The sequence below is a fragment of the Myxocyprinus asiaticus genome, chromosome 10 (assembly GCF_019703515.2).
Source record: "Myxocyprinus asiaticus isolate MX2 ecotype Aquarium Trade chromosome 10, UBuf_Myxa_2, whole genome shotgun sequence".
NCBI lineage: Eukaryota > Metazoa > Chordata > Actinopteri > Cypriniformes > Catostomidae > Myxocyprinus > Myxocyprinus asiaticus.
In genome coordinates this window covers 21,162,157-21,178,494 of record NC_059353.1, presented here as the reverse complement: position 1 = coordinate 21,178,494, position 16,338 = coordinate 21,162,157, and the positions used below count along the sequence as shown (strand labels likewise).

Sequence of the window (16,338 nt, the reverse complement as noted above, 5' to 3'; positions counted from 1 at the left end):
ATCATCTCGGATGGGGCTGATGACAGTGGTGTCATCTGCAAACTTCAGAGGCTTGACAGAGGGGTCCTTGGCGATGCAGTCATTGGTGTAGAGGCAGAAGGGTAATGGGGAGAGCACGCATCCCTGGGGTGCACCTGTGCTGATTGTACAGGTGCTAGAAGTGAGTTTCCCTTGTCTCAAAAGCTGTTGTCTGTCCGTCAGAAAGCTGGTAATCCACTGACAGATAGACATGGGAACAGAGAGTTGGTATAATTTATTCTGGAGTATAGCTGGGATGATGGTGTTGAAAGCTGAACTGAAGTCCACAAAAAGGATCCTTGCATATGTCCCTGGTCTGTCCAGATGTTGCAGGATATGATGCAATCCCATGTTGACTGCATCATCCACAGACCTGTTTGCTCGATAAGCAAATTGAAGGGGATCTAGAAAGGGTCCAGTGATGTCCTTCAGGTGGGCCAACACCAGTCTCTCAAATGATTTTATGACCACAGACGTCAGGGTAACAGGTCTATAGTCATTAAGTCCTGTGATTTTTGGTTTCTTTGGGACAGGAATAATGACTGAGCGTTTGAAGCAGCATGGGACTTCACACTGCTCCAGTGATCTATTGAAGATCTGTGTGAAGATAGGGGCCAGCTGGTTAGCACAGGATCAAAGACACGCTGGTGAGACGCCATCTGGTCCTGAAGCCTTCCTCGTCTTTTGTTTCCGAAAGACGCGGCTCACATCATCTTCACAGATCTTAAGTGCAGGTTGAGTAGCAGGAGGGGGGTTGCAGGAGGTGTTGGTATGTGTGTGAAGTGAAGGTCAGAGTGGGTGTGGGGTGTGAGATTGGGCCTTTAAATCTGCAGTAGAACACATTCAGGTCGTCAGCCAGTTGTTGGTCCACCACAAGGTTGGGGGTAGGTGTCCTGTAATTTGTGAGTTGTTTCATGCCACTCCACACTGATGCAGGTTCGTTAGCTGAAAATTGTTTTTCAGCTTCTCAGAGTATCTTCTTTTAGCCACTCTGATTTCCCTGTTCAGTGTGTTCCTGGCCTGATTGTACAAGACTTTATCCCCACCCCTGCAAGCATCCTCTTTGGCCTGACGAAGCTGCCTGAGCTCTGCTGTAAACCACGGTTTGTCATTGTTGAACTTTAAATAAGTCCTAGTTGGAATGCACATATCCTCACAGAAACTGATATATGATGTAACAGTATATGTGAGCTGCAGCCTAAAAAACACTCCAATCTGTGCAATTGAAGCAGACTTTTAGTTCCTGCAGATGCTTTTGTCCAAAGCAACTTACAGTGCCCTTATTACAGGGACAATCCCCCTGGAGCAACCTGGAGTTAAGTGCCTTGCTCAAGGACACAATGGTGGTGGCTGTGGGAATTGGACCAACAACCTTTTGCTTACCAGTTCAGTGCTTTAGTCCACTATGCCACCACCACTTTTTACAGTCCTTACTACTGGCTTGGTTGATTTTAATTTCTGCCTGTAGGTTGGGAAAAGATGAACCAGACAGTGATCAGAGAGTCCCAAAGCTGCTCTAGGGACAGAGCGATATGCATCTGGACATACTGATTTGCAAAATCATACACGTTTATACGTTTTGATGCAGCATTTTGTGCATTCACAATATGCAAGGATTTTTAAGAAAATCTGCTTGCCAATTTACAGTATTAGTCTTACATATTCAATTGAGCAGGGGTGTGCAGTTATTTTAGTACTGGGGCCACATCAGCCGTTAAATAGAACATGGAACAGAGAAGATAAAAAGTTCTGCATAGTTTTATCTTTTAAGCACAGACATGCACTCAATGAATGATGCACAATTTTCTGAAGTGTATACTGATGGGACCATTCTGCGATTGCTTGAATTTTTGCTGCTATACTTTCTATCATGTGTTAATAAAACTGAATAAAGGCTGAATAATTTTTAATTGATTATTTTACCATTTTATTCAATGCAATGGTAATTTAGTATTCAATTTAACACTCTATATCAGGAGTTTGGTTTAAAATTAAAATAAAATATTTGGGAAAGAGATTCTAAAAGCTTATTTTAATGTTGGCCGCAAAGTGGACCCGTTTACTTGTTTTATTCTCAGAACATTATCAACCTGTTTACATGCTCATGGGTCATGATGTGGGTCTTGTCAATGTTTGGCACCCCATTCAGCACACCACTGAATAAAACAGGCTGCATGACACTGATAAATGATTACCGCCAGAGTAGCATTCACATACAGGTGTGAGGGACTTCAGCATTTTACAAATAACACAAAGAATAAATATATTCCTCTCTCACTTGGTTTTACTCACATGTCCCCTCCGTGTACTATTGAGCCTAAGTTGTTGTTTGTTTGTTTTTGTTTTGCACTCGCATGTATGGTTGCCAGATTGCATAAATTAAGTATGACATAAGGTGAAATATTTCCAATTTGTGCAAGTATAAATCTCTCTGATTGGGGTGTTGCATTTATAATCTGGCAACCCTGAGCATATTAAAAGCTTGTGGATGCGGGATAGGTCCAAAAGCAAGATCTGAAAGATCTAATAAAAAACGTTCATGATAAATCGACCCACGGGCAGTAGTTTGCCCTGGTCCGCAATTGAGGGTGCTCTAAGTTTCGTTTGAGGGTGCTTAGCACCATAGAACCAGGACTACATCTACCCGCTTCCCCTTTTTTTTTTTTCACATTTTAGAATAATAGTAAAGTCATTAAAACTATGGAATAACATAAATGGAACTATGGGAATTATGTTGTGACTAAACAAAATCCAAAATAAATCAAAACTGTGTTATATTTTATATATATATATATATATATATATATATATATATATATATATACACACACACACACACACACACACACACACAGTTGAAGTCAGAAGTTTACATACACTTAGGTTGAAGTCATTAAAACTCATTTTTTAACCACTCCACAGATTTAATATTAGAAAACTATAGTTTTGGCAAGTCGATTAGGACACCTACTTTGTGCATGTTATGAGTAATTTTCCAACAATTGTTTACAGACAGATTGTTTCACTTTTAATTGACTATATCACAGTTCCAGCGGATCAAAAGTTTACATACACTAAGTTAACTGTGCCTTTAAACAGCTTGGAAAATTCCAGAAAATGATGTCAAGCCTTTAGACAATTAGCCAATTAGCTTCTGATAAGAGCTGTACTGAATTGGAGGTGTACCTGTGGATGTATTTTAACGCCTACCATCAAACTCAGTGCTTCTTTGCTTGATATCATGTAAAAATCAAAAGAAATCAGCCATGACCTCAGAAAAAAAAATTGTGGACCTCCACAAGACTGGTTCATGCATGGTAACAATTTCCAAAAGCCTGAAGGCACCACATTCATCTGTACAAACATTAGTATGCAAGTATAAACACCATGGGACCACACAGCCATCATACCGCTCAGGAAGGAGATGCATTCTGTCTCCTAGAGATGAACGTAGTTTGGTGCGAAAAGTGCAAATCAATCCCAGAACAACAGCAAAGGACCTTGTGAAGATGCTGGAGAAAACAGGTAGACAAGTATATATATCCACAGTAAAACGAGTCCTATATCGGCGTAACCTGAAAGGCTGCTCAGCAAGGAAGAAGCCACTGCTCCAAAACTGCCATAAAAAAAGCCAGACTACAGTTTGCAATTGCTCATGGGGACAAAGATCTTACTTTTTGGAGAAATGTCCTCTGGTCTGATGAAAAAAAATGGCAATAATGACCATCGTTATGTTTGGAGGAAAAAGAGTGAGGCTTGCAAGCTGAAGAACACCATCCCAACCGTGAAGCATGGGGGTGGCAGCATCATGTTGTGGGGGTGCTTTGCTGCAGGAGGGACTGGTGCACTTCACAAAATAGGTGTCATCATAAGGAAGGAAATTTATATGGATATATTGAAGCAACATCTCAAGACATCAGCCAGGAAGTTAAAGTTAATTTGCAAATGGGTCTTCTAAATGGACAATGACCCCAAGCATACCTCCAAAGTTGTGTCAAAATGGCTTAAGGACAACAAAGTCAAGGTATTGGAGTGGTCATCACAAAGCCCTGACCTCAATCCGATAGAACATTTGTGGGCAGAACTGAAAAAGCATGTGCGAGCAAGGAGGCCTACAAAACTGACTCAGTTACACCGGTTCTGTCTAGAGGAATGGGCCAAAATTCCATCAACTTATTGTGACAAGCTTGTGGAAGGCTACCCAAAATGTTTGACCCAAGTTAAACAATTTAAAGGCAATGATACCAAATATTAACAAAGTGTATGTGGAGCCAAGTGACGCCATGCGAAGGGCAGACATATGAGAGACAGCTCTGCGCACTTTGCTAATTTTTAAAATTATTTTCATGATATAATCTGGTGAAATTCAATACACCCAGTTACACATTTGCTGTTTGAGGTAAACATGGCAAAGAAGTCAAAATCCTCGGGCTCTGGAGACATTAAAAGACACTTACGAGTTCAAGATGAAAGCCCAGACAGGCCTGTGGACCGGAGACTCGATTTGGATGGCGCGGCGGGAGAAGGAATCCAGCGTCAATTGTCCAACATGTCGGTGATATTGACGAAGGTACTTGCGGACATGGAAGATCTCGCTGGAATGCAAGAAACTCTTACATCAGTGGAAGATCACTTTTGCTCTGAAGTTTCCGGCCAGACTGAGAATAAACAAAGTATTTACATGTCCCAATCAGGCAATGTCTTTTATTGAAACAATGTGTTGGGCCTCATGTATTCAGATAGAAGACAAAGGCAGGCCTAACACAGTCGTAAAACCTAACTCAGGCCCCCATACCAAGTCATAAATCTTACTGATAAAAACCGTGCTAAAATCAAACAAAGGGAGTCCAAAACAGACCACAAATCCCATGAAGCCTTGCTCACTAAAGGATCGAACTCTCAACTCCTATTCGATGAGGCACACAACAGAATGTCCCTCAACCATGACATCATCAGGAGTAGAAATACCTCTGAAATGCTTCCGGGATTTGCTTCCAGCAACTTTGCTCGCCGCGCGAAGACGCAGCTTATCGCTGCTCTCAGGTGTAGCCTCGTGGCACAAGGAAGTAACGTCCGACTTGAAACTGTGGCCATACAATCTCCATCTCACTGGACGAGTTGAGATTACTCTGTGTTCAACCGAACACTCTAACGGATCCGAAGGAGACCGCCGAGCAATTCGCATCTTCATCCATTTGCCTGCAGAAGTGAAGAGAGAAAAGATTTCTCTTCCATCTTCAATCAAGTCGATGTCGCTGATTTCTCCGCCAGCCCGCCGAGAATCAGCAGCCATACCGCCCGCCAACAGAGCGAGGAAACGGCCTCCCGTCATCACCCAAGCCTCAAGGAACCGAGTTGGAGTTAAAGGACGGATGAATACACATTCTACATCCTCATACGATTCAAGTAAGAGGTTTACGTCTGGGCAGAGATAGAATATTACAGTGTGTTATTCTTGTGTATCAAGGTTATTGCTTGTACAGTTTACGGACCGCCGTGTCCGCTCATTGCGATTAATACTCAGGGTATTAATTATCAAGAATGAGATTTGCTGTATTGTAGTCCAACCACACTGGACTGTTGTGCATTTCCGCCATAGCGGGTGAGACCGGCAAACTGAGTTTATCCATTAAAGAATCAAAGACCACGGGACGGTTTACGAGCCGTCCACCGCGTCTCTGAGTGATAAACTAACAGCTGCTTTCTCTCCCAAGATTGCAAAACCGGCTTTGGGGCCGTCACTTAATTCTCTCTCTCTCTCTCATACTAACCACACACACACGCGCGCGCGACCCCTCACAAACATTCTCGCACACATTTTTGGCTAGTAGATAGCTTCGTGATAAAGCTCAGCTTTGTCCCTAAGCTATCGTACACACGGTAACTGATAGACGCCATTGACTGGTTTCTCTCCGCCCACATTCGCGGCCATATTCTCTGGCCGGAAGTCTCGCGTGACATACTCTCCACGAGAGTCACATCCGCCATTTTGTGCACGTCCCTCCTTACACACACACACACACACACACACACACACACTCTCACACATGCTCACACACGCTCACACACGCTCACACATGCTCACACATGCTCACACACACCCTCATGTGTTATGGGATTATTTTGATTTCCATATCTAATCATATCACTGTTAAGTTTGTAGTTGTAAGTCGGACGTTTACTGACTGCATTGTATTAATTATTAATTGATATTACTGCATAAATAAACTTTGCTATATTACAAAGAGAAGTGTTTTGGTTTGTTTTGCATACACCTGTGTCATGCTGACGGGATGTCAGTGCTCGGATTCAAGCCTTCATTCATTGTTTTTTCCCGAAAATCGATATTCTTCGGATGTCGATTTTCTTAAAAAAAAAAAACAGTCTAATATTGAGACTGTTATACTATCTGGTTATTAGTCCCTGATTCCAGGGTGGTGCCCCGGCGATATTAATCCTCATTAATATTCTGTTGATTTTTGATAATTGATAATTATCTTTGATGATTGTTGATTTTGAAGGATCAATAAGCTAGTGTTAATTTTAATTAATGTTTCATCGATGATAATGATTGGTGATTATCTTTGATAATTGTTGATTTAAAGGATTAAAAAAGCTAACATTGATTCTCATCAATGTTCTATTGATTTTAATTAATAATTGTCTTTGATAATTATTAATTATTGCTAATAACCAAACCCGCTCCTAAACTTAGCGCACTGGAGCCCCATATGAGGTTTTAATGAGTTAGATTCAATTAATTAATTTAAATATTAATTAATAACTAAAGAAATAATTATTAATTATTTCTGATAGTAACACTGATCTAAATAACCAGTAAAGCCCTACAGATGGGTGAGTAACCATTGGGTGTTTTTCTTGTGAGTGGATTGACACTGTACATACTCTTGCTTTCGGAGGAAGTTGGATGCCATTTTTGTTTCTTTTTGCGTTGGCTCCGCCGAGTGGCTGGAGTTTGTTTGTTTTGTTTTGTGGATTAACACTTTTCCTTAAAGGAACTTTTGCATTGACGGAAGATCACTTTTACAATGAAGTTCCCAGGCAGATTGAGAATAGACACTACGCATGACCGCAAAATATCTACATGCCCACACAACGGATGTCTTTTATAAAGTTGGCGGACTGTGTAAATCATGGAATATACTTTTATGTGGCCTCCGAGTGAATTGACTCTTGACCATCCGAGGAACCGGGATGCGTGTTTCGTTTCCTTTTGTGCTGGTGCCGCCTAGCGGTTGGAGCTTGTTTTGTTAAATAACACTACTTCGGGACAGTTATGGATGAATCTGTCAGTTCCTTGTGCTTATGCCTCATGTTGGCTGGAGTATGATTTGTGGAGTATTTTCGTGGGACACTGGAATGATTGCACTCATCAGCTGGCTCACTGAAGATTCGTGTGTCTGTCTGAGGAAACTGAACGGCTTTATATTGGCTGGAATTTGTTTTGTGAAGGAACACACCTTTGAGACAGTTCTGTGAATGAGTCTACATGTTCTTTGTGTTTATTCTGCCTATTGGCTGGGGTTTGTTTTACAAAATATTTGATGTTATGTAATTTTGCCTTACAAATTTGTGAGGCAAAATTGAGCAATCCGATGGCAAAGTTGTCACGGGGGCTCTCGTAGGCGTACATAGACTCTTTGAGTTTAGAGGGATTGACGCCGTTTGGCGCTGTCGTGCGCGTGGGGTTAATGCGCACGTTTTTCTTTTTTCTGTTTGTTTTGTTCGGGGGGAAGTTCAGGGTTTTATTGTTGCATTAATGTTGAAATGTGGTCTTCATCATTTTATTTTTGGTACACAATTTATTTTTTCTATTATATCAAAATGTCAAATGTTAATATGAGTGTACTATCTCTCTCCACATGGAATGTGAATGGGTTGGGGCACCCCATAAAAAGAAGGAAGGTTATTTATTTTCTTAAACGTAAGAAATATGATATAGTGTTTCTTCAAGAAACAAATCTTTATCTGCAGGAAGCTGAAAAATTTGGGAAGATATGGGGTGGACATGTTTTCTTTAGTGCTGGCTCAAGTAAGAGCAGGGGAGTCATTATATTGGTAAATAAACATTTACAATTCAAATGTCTCAAACAGTTTGATAAATTAGGAAGAGTCATTATTGTTTTAGCAGAAATTCAGGGGTAAAGTCTGATTTTGGCTAATATTTACGCACCTAACACTGATGATCAGGGATATTATAGATCTTGAAGGGATGTTGCAAGACACTGGCACCCCTCATGATATAATTTTGGGAGGAGACTTTAATCTTTTGATGGACTCAGTCCTTGATCATAGTGAAGAAAAAGTGTGTAAGCTCCCTACAGCAACAGTGACGCTTCACAGGATGTGTAAAAATCTTGGTCTTACAGATATTTGGAGACTTTTGTACCCATCTGGTAGAGACTATACATTTTTTTCATCAGTCCATAAGATTTATTCTAGAATAGATTTATATATATATATATATATCCAAATCCCTCATTTCATCTGTTGTTAATTGCTCAATTGGAAACATTTTAGTCTCAGATCATGCTCTGGTGAGTTTAGAGGTGTTGCCACATATAGAGAAAAAGAAATCATATAGTTGGCGGCTTAATGTATCCCTTTTGCAAAATCCTGATTTCCAACAAATGTTAAAGACTGAAATCAATGTTTATATGGAGACGAACTGGTCCTCAGTATCCTCTGTGGGCGTGGCTTGGGAGGCACTTAAGGTGGTTCTTAGGGGCCGGATCATACAGTATGCCTCATTCATCAAAAAATCCAAACCACAAGAACTTGTGGAGTTGGAAGGAAATATTAAAAGTGCAGAGGCAGAGCTGAAGCACCGTATGTCATCTGATGGCCTCAGAGAATTGACCCGATTTAAATATAGATATAATACTATTTTGTCGCAGAAAGTGGAGTTTTGGTTATTCAGGGCAAGACAGTCATACTTTGAGTCGGGGGACAAAGCAGGGAAGCTTTTGGCTAGATATATAAAGCAGAGAGAGTCTTTTTCTACCATTCCCTCAGTGAAATCTGCTGGTGGTGAAATTTTTACCTCAGCCATTGATATTAATAATGCCTTTAAAGAGTTCTATCTTGATCTTTATAGTTCCACATCTTCGTCTACAGATGAAGATATTAGAAACTTTGTGGAACCATTAGATCTTCCTAAACTGACGATTGAGCAAAAAAACTCTCTTGATTCTGAGATAACCTTGGAGGAGCTTGACGAGGTAATTAAGGCCTTACCTACAGTCAAAGCTCCAGGGCCAGATGGTTTTGCCTCTGAATTTTTTAGATCCTATGCTACAGAACTGGCTCCACTTTTGTTAGAAGTTTATACTGAATCATTAAAGAATGGAAAGCTTCCTCCAACCATGACACAAGCCCAGATCAGTCTGATTCTTAAAAAGGACAAAGATCCAAGCGAGTGTAAAAGTTACCGTCCAATCTTCCTGATCCAACTAGATGTAAAAATTTTGTCAAAAATTTTGGCTAACTGATTAAGTAAGGTTATGACATCTCTTATACATATAGATCAGGTGGGGTTTATTCAGGGCCGCAGCTCTTCTGATAATATTAGGTATTTCATTAATGTCATGTGGGCAGTGGTGAACGATCAGACTCCGGTCGCTGCCATCTCACTTGACAGCGAAAAGGCATTTGATATGGTAGAATGGGATTATCTTTTCAAGATTTTGGAAATGTATGGGTTCGGGAGTACATTTATTGGTTGAATTAAGTTACTTTATAGACATCCTGTAGCAGCGGTTCAAACAAATGGATTAATTTCAGATTATTTTACTCTGGATAGGGGCACTCGGCAGGGTTGCCCTCTTTCCCCATTATTGTTCTGTCTTGCCCTGGAACCATTAGCAGCCGCGATAAGAAAGGAGGATGATTTTCCAGGGGTGGTGGCGGGAGGCGTGGCACATAAGCTTCTGCTTTACGCAGATGATATTTTATTATTTGTCTCTGAACCTACTAGATCTATGCCTTGCCTCCACAGAATTATTAATTCCTTTTCCAAGTTCTCAGGATACAAAGTCAATTGGTCTAAATCCGAAGCTTTGGCTCTGACAGCGTACTGTCCAGTAACGGCTTTCCAGCCGGGCGCCTTCCAGTGGCCCAAACAGGGCATTAAGTATTTGGAGATTTTATTCCCAGCAAATTTGTCTGATTTAGTTAGTGTTAATTTTGACCCTTTAATAAAAAGGTTTTCAAGCGATGTGGGCAGGTGGGCTTCATTACATTTATCGATGATTGGGAAGGTTAATGTTATTAAAATGAATTGTATTCCAAAATTTAATTACCTGCTTCAATCTCTCCCTGTAAATGTCCCCCTCTCTTATTTCAAGCAATTTGATAGCATAGCGAAGTCCTTCATTTGGAATGGTAAACGTCCCAGATTGCATTTTAATAAGTTAGGGGGAGGGGGGGGGGGGTTGAGGGGTTTAAATGTTGTTTTATATATATATATATATATATATATATATATATATATATATATATATATATATATATATGTTTTGCATTTCATTGTTATTGTATGATTTAATAAAAAAATGTTAATTACAAAAAAAAGTGTATGAAAACTTCTGACCCACTGGCAATGTGATGAAAGAAATAAAAGCTGAACTAAATCATTTTCTCTACTATTATTCTGACATTTCACATTCTTAAAATAAAGTAGTGATCCTTACTGATCTAAAACAGGAATTTTTTTCTACGATTAAATGTCAAGTATTGTGAAAAACTGAGTTTAAATGTATTTGGCTAAGGTTTATGTAAACATCTGATTTCAACTGTATATATATATATATATATATATATAAATATATATACACTTGACTGAAATGTTTCTCGTGATCTTAAAAATCTTTTGATCTGAAGGCGTATGCTTAAATGTTTGAAATTAGTTTGGTAGACAAAAATATAATTGTGCCACCATATTAATTTATATCATTATAAAACTAAAATGTAACAAAAAAAAAAAAAAATTTTTTTAAATTGATGATTTGGACCAAATAATAAAGAAAAGCAGGCAATAAGTGCCAATAAGTGCCCAACATAGATGGGATTTCCTTCAATACTGTTTAAAAAGCATCCCAGGGTGATACCTCAAGAAGTTGGTTGAGAAAATGTCAAGAGTACATGTCTGCAAATTCTAGGCAAAGGGTGACTACTTTGAAGATGCTAAAATATAACATAGTTTTGATTTATTTTGGATTTTGTTTAGTCACAACGTAATTCCCATAGTTCCATTTATGTTATTCCATAGTTTTGATGACTTTACTATTATTGTAAAATGTGAAAAAAAAAAAAAAAATTATAATAAAGAATGAGTGTTTCAAAACTTATATATATATATATATATATATATATATATATATATATATATATATATATATATATATATATATTAGTAATACTCCATCCATGTGATGTAAAAACCTAATAAAAGAGCCGCTTTTACATTTACATTTATTCATTTGGCAGACACTTTTATCCAAAGCGACTTACAAAAGAGGAAAACATAAGCGAATCATCTAATGAAGACAGTGGTATGAAAAGTGCCATATTACAAAGTTTCACTAGCATCAGAATAGTATTCAAAACAGAATAAAGTGCAACAGGAATTTTTTTTTTTTTTTTAATGACTGGTTAAGTGCTCATGGAAAAGATGTGTTTTTAGTAATTTTTTGAAGACAGAGAGTGAGTCAGCTTCATGGATGGAGTTGGGAAGGTCGTTCCACCAACATGGTATGATGAAGCTGAAAGTCTGGGAAAGTGTTTTGGTGCCTCTTTGTGTTGGCACAACAAGGCAACGTTCCTTAGCCGACCGCAGGCTTCTAGTGGGCGCGTAGCTCTGCATAAATTATTTTACGTATGCTGGAGCAGACCCAGTGACTGTTCTGTATGCCAGCATCAGAGCCTTGAATTTGATACGTGCATCAACCGGCAGCCAGTGGAGAGAGACAAGGAGTGGTGTAACATGCGCTCTCTTTGGTTCATTAAAGACCAGACGTGCTGCTGCATTCTGGATCATTTGCAGGGGTCTAATTGCACATGCAGGGAGGCCTGCAATGAGAGCGTTACAGTATTCCAGTCTAGTTATGACAAGTGACTGGACAAGCAGTTGTGTGGCATGTTCAGAGAGGAAGGGTCTTATCTTCCTGATATTGTAGAGTGTACATCTACATGATCTTGCGGTCTTTGAGATGTGGTCTGTGAAATTTAGTCTGTTGTCGATGGTTACCCCTAGATTTCTGACTGATTTGAAAGGCGTTACTCTAGTTGCACCCAGCTACATGGTGATGTTGTGTTCAACAGAGGGTTGGCTGGAAAGACAAGGAGTTCAGTCTTGGCTGGGTTGAGTTGCAGGTGGTGTTCCTTCATCCAGGTCGAGATGTCTGCCAGGCAGGCAGAAATTCGAGCAGTCACTGTGGTGTCCTTCGGCTGGAAAGACAAGTAGAGTTGCGTGTCATCAGCACAGCAGTGGTAAGAGAAACCATGTGCCTGAATGATGGGTCCCAGTGATGTTGTGTATATAGAGAAGTGGCCCAAGCACTGATCCCTGAGGTACCCCAGTAAGTAGCCGATAAGGCTTGGATACCTCACCTCTTCAGGCTACCTTGAAGGACCTACCTGAGAGATAGGAGTTAAACCAGTCAAGCACAGTTCCTGTGATGCACAGCGAGGAGAGGTTAGAGAGTAAGATCTGATGGTTGACTGTGTCAAAGGCTGCAGAAAGGTCCAGCAGAATCAGGACGGATGATCTGGATTCAGCTTTCGCCCGTCTCAGCGACTCAGTGATAGACAGTTGGGCAGTCTCGGTGGAGTGTCCACTTTTGAAATCTGACTGATTGTCATCCAGCAGCTTGTTCTGTGAGAGATAGGCAGAGATTTGATTGAAAACTGCCCTTTCAAGTGTTTTTGCCATGAATGGGATGTGGAGACTGGTCTGTAGTGGTAATGGGGTCAAGGGAACAGGTGGTGGGGTGGTTGGAGAAGAGGAGTTTAGAGACCTCAGTGTCAGTCAGAGGAGAGAACATAGAGACAGAAGAGTTGCATACAGGAGACGGGTGTTTGACAGGGTGTGGTGCTGAGAATGTATTGCTGATGGTTATAAACTTATTAGTAAAAAAATGTGGCAAAGACATCTGCTGTCAGTGATGTGTCAGGTGGTGGAGGGGGAGGGCAGAGAAGTGTGTTGAATGTTCTAAACAAGCTGCGAGTGTCTGTGGTGCTGTTGATCTTGTTCTGGTAATAGGAGATTTTTGCAGATTTAACGTTATCTGAAAAAGTTGCCAGCAGAGACTAATATTTACCTAGATCAGCTGGATCTTTAGATTTCCGCCATCTCCTCTCAGCTGTCCTGAGGTCAGTCCAATGTTCATGAAGGACGTCAGACAGCCAGGGGCTGGGTGGTGTAGCACGTGCTGGCCTAGAGGAGATACGACAGATGTTGTCTAGACAGGTTGTTAAGTAGAGCTTAGTGTGTCTGTGGCAGTGTTTACATTAAGCGTGGTAAATACATTTAGTGTGGGAAGAGAGGTAGAGACAGCAGTGGAGAGGCGTGAGGGTGAAAGAGAACGGAGGTTACAGCGAAAGGAAACCAAAGGTGGAGACTGTTTTACTGTAGATGGGAGAGTCATGTTGAATTGAACAAAGTAGTGGTCAGAGACATGTAAAGGAGTAACAAGAATATTTGAGTTGGTACAGTTACGTGTAAAAATGAGGTCCAGCTGGTTGCCCGATCTGTGAGTTGCTGTGGTGTGTAGTCTTTCCAAGTCAAATGAGGCCAGGAGATTATTCAGTTCAGTGGCCTGGGGCTTGTATTGGTGTATGTTGAAATCACCAAGAACCACAAGTGGCCTACCATCCTCCGGCAAAGAGGACAGCAGGACATCCAACTCCTCAAGAAAGTTTGTCAGTGGACCTGGAGGGCGATAGATGACAACAACATGTATTTTTGTGGGTTGCATTGTAGTAATAGCATGGAATTCAAAACTAGTATTGTTACATAGTGAAGAGTGTGGTGAAAAAGTCCAATTGTTATGAATGAGCAAACCTGTTCCCCCACCCCTACCGGTGTGTCGAGGTGTGTGAGAGAAGGAGAAGTTGTTGGAGAGAACAGCAGGTGTTGCTGTATCCTCTGGACGTATCCATGTGTACTCTTCTTTTTAAAGATGTCATATCGCAAGTGTTACTTTGAGCGACACATCGCTCTGTCAGACCAACATGAGAGCTACGTTCACTATCTGGGCTGCATCCACACCGAAGCAGCTCTCATGGAGACAGACTGCCCTCAATGTGAGGACATGAGTCTCCGACGCTCTGCTCTAGGGTCGCTCTTGTTCTGAGGGATGATTCTGCCTCCCACGCCTTCCCGACCGCTTCCTCTGTGTTAAGTCTCGAGGGACCACATGAGGAAGCACAGCGGGGCTGCGAGGTAGAGCTGGAAGAAACCGAGGAGGATCTCGTGCCAACGCAAGCCCCACAAGCCCCTTGATCTTCCCACGCAGCATCCTCGCCAGTGCAGTTCGCACATGATGACCTCCAGCCCTCTATGAATGAGTGCGGTTTGGTCGACTTTGGCGGGTCTGATAATGATAACGATGCCGTGCCTCTTTTGGCATCGGGCATGGGAGAATGGTCCATGGAGGATGCTGCAGCCCCTTTCCCCAGCGAGGGTGAGGAGCGCCCACTGGCCACTGGAAGAGAGCTTCTTCGCATCCTCACACAAGCAGTTGAGGAGCTCGGTCTCGAGTGGTCCCCTCCAGAGGAGCCGGCAAAGACTCGCCTAGACGAGTGGTTCCTGCAGGCCGGCCCCCACCAGCAGGCCGTGGTCCAGAAAACTGCGCCATTCTTCCCGGAAGTCCACGACAAGCTCACAAAGACCTGGCGCGTGCCCTATTCGTCTCGCATCCAGATCCGAGGAGCTGCGGTCCTCACAACAGTGGACCATGCTGAGGATAAGGGATATGCTAAGCTTCCCCTATTGAAGAGGCGGTTGCAGCACATCTCTGTCCCTTTGCCCCTGTTGGATGGAAATTCCATGCCGCTCACCCTTCCAAGGCATGCTGACTGATGTCCACACTGGCTGGAAGAGCTTAGACAGTGGTGGGCCAGGCTGGTTCAAGTCTTTCAGACAAAGCTCCTCAAAGATGTGGATGAGCAAGGCCCGAACCCTGATGTGGTTAAAGAGCTCCGCACTGCCACAGATCTGGCACTGCGAGCTACTAAAGTTACCGCACAGGCCATCGGAAAGATGATGGGTAATTTGGTGGTTTTGGACTGGCATGTCTGATTAATGCTCATGGAGATGCCTGACGCTGAATAAGCCACTCTACTTGACACCCGTCTCCCCTGACGGCCTTTTCGGAAATGCTATGGAATTAAGTGATTAAGCACTTTTTGCCTAAGGAAAGTGTCCTTCCACCCCGCTCACGCTCTGCTTCGAGCCAGTGCCCAGCAAAACAACCCACTCCTGCCACCTCAGTGTCACCAAGAGCTGCCGCTGAGCCATCGGTGAAACCAAGTAAACTGTGGCCCAAAACAAAGCCTCGCCCACCTCAGCACGGACCCCGTTCTGAAGGGAACACGTTCACGAAATATGTCGATGCACTGTGCGATGGACTCCCGGCTTTCGGCACTTGGACAGGTGCGAAACGGGCGTGGCACATCAACTGCTTGGAAATGATAGCCGTCTTCTTAGCGGTAAAAGCTTTCCATTCCAACATAGTGAATCATCACGTTCTGATTTGTTCCGACAATATGTCAGTGGTAGCGTACATAAATCGCCAAGGCGGCACTCGATCGCTACCAATGTTGAGCCTAGCGCATCGCCTCCTCATGTGGAGTGCGCACCATCTCCTCTCCCTGTGCACGACATATGTCCCAGGCCATTTGAACTGTGGAGCGGCCATGCTGTCGCGCCAGGGGCCGGTGGCAGGGGAATGGAGACTTCATCCTTAAATGGTTATGAAGATTTGAGAACTGTTCAGAAAAGTGGAAATTGACCTATTTGCCTCCGCAGAGACAGCCCAATGTCCTCTTTGGTACTCCATGTCTCAAGCCCCGCTGGGAGTGGACGCCTTGGCCCACAAGTGGCCGACGATGCACAAATATGCATTTCCCCGATACGTCTCCTCCACGCTGTCATCAGCAAAGTCTGAGAGGACAAGGATACAGTTCTGTTGGTTGCATTGAAATGGCCCAACCAAACATGGTTTCTGGAAATTATGGAGATATTAGGCGGCCATCCATGGGAAATATCGCTGAGGAGGGATCAGCTCTCTCAAGCAC

General features: G+C 42.2%; 1 pseudogene; it reads right to left on the bottom strand.

The window, feature by feature from the left end:
- Positions 1–11,601: 11,601 nt before the first annotated feature.
- LOC127447551 (uncharacterized) lies at positions 11,602–14,558 on the bottom strand (annotated as a pseudogene).
- Positions 14,559–16,338: the final 1,780 nt, after the last annotated feature.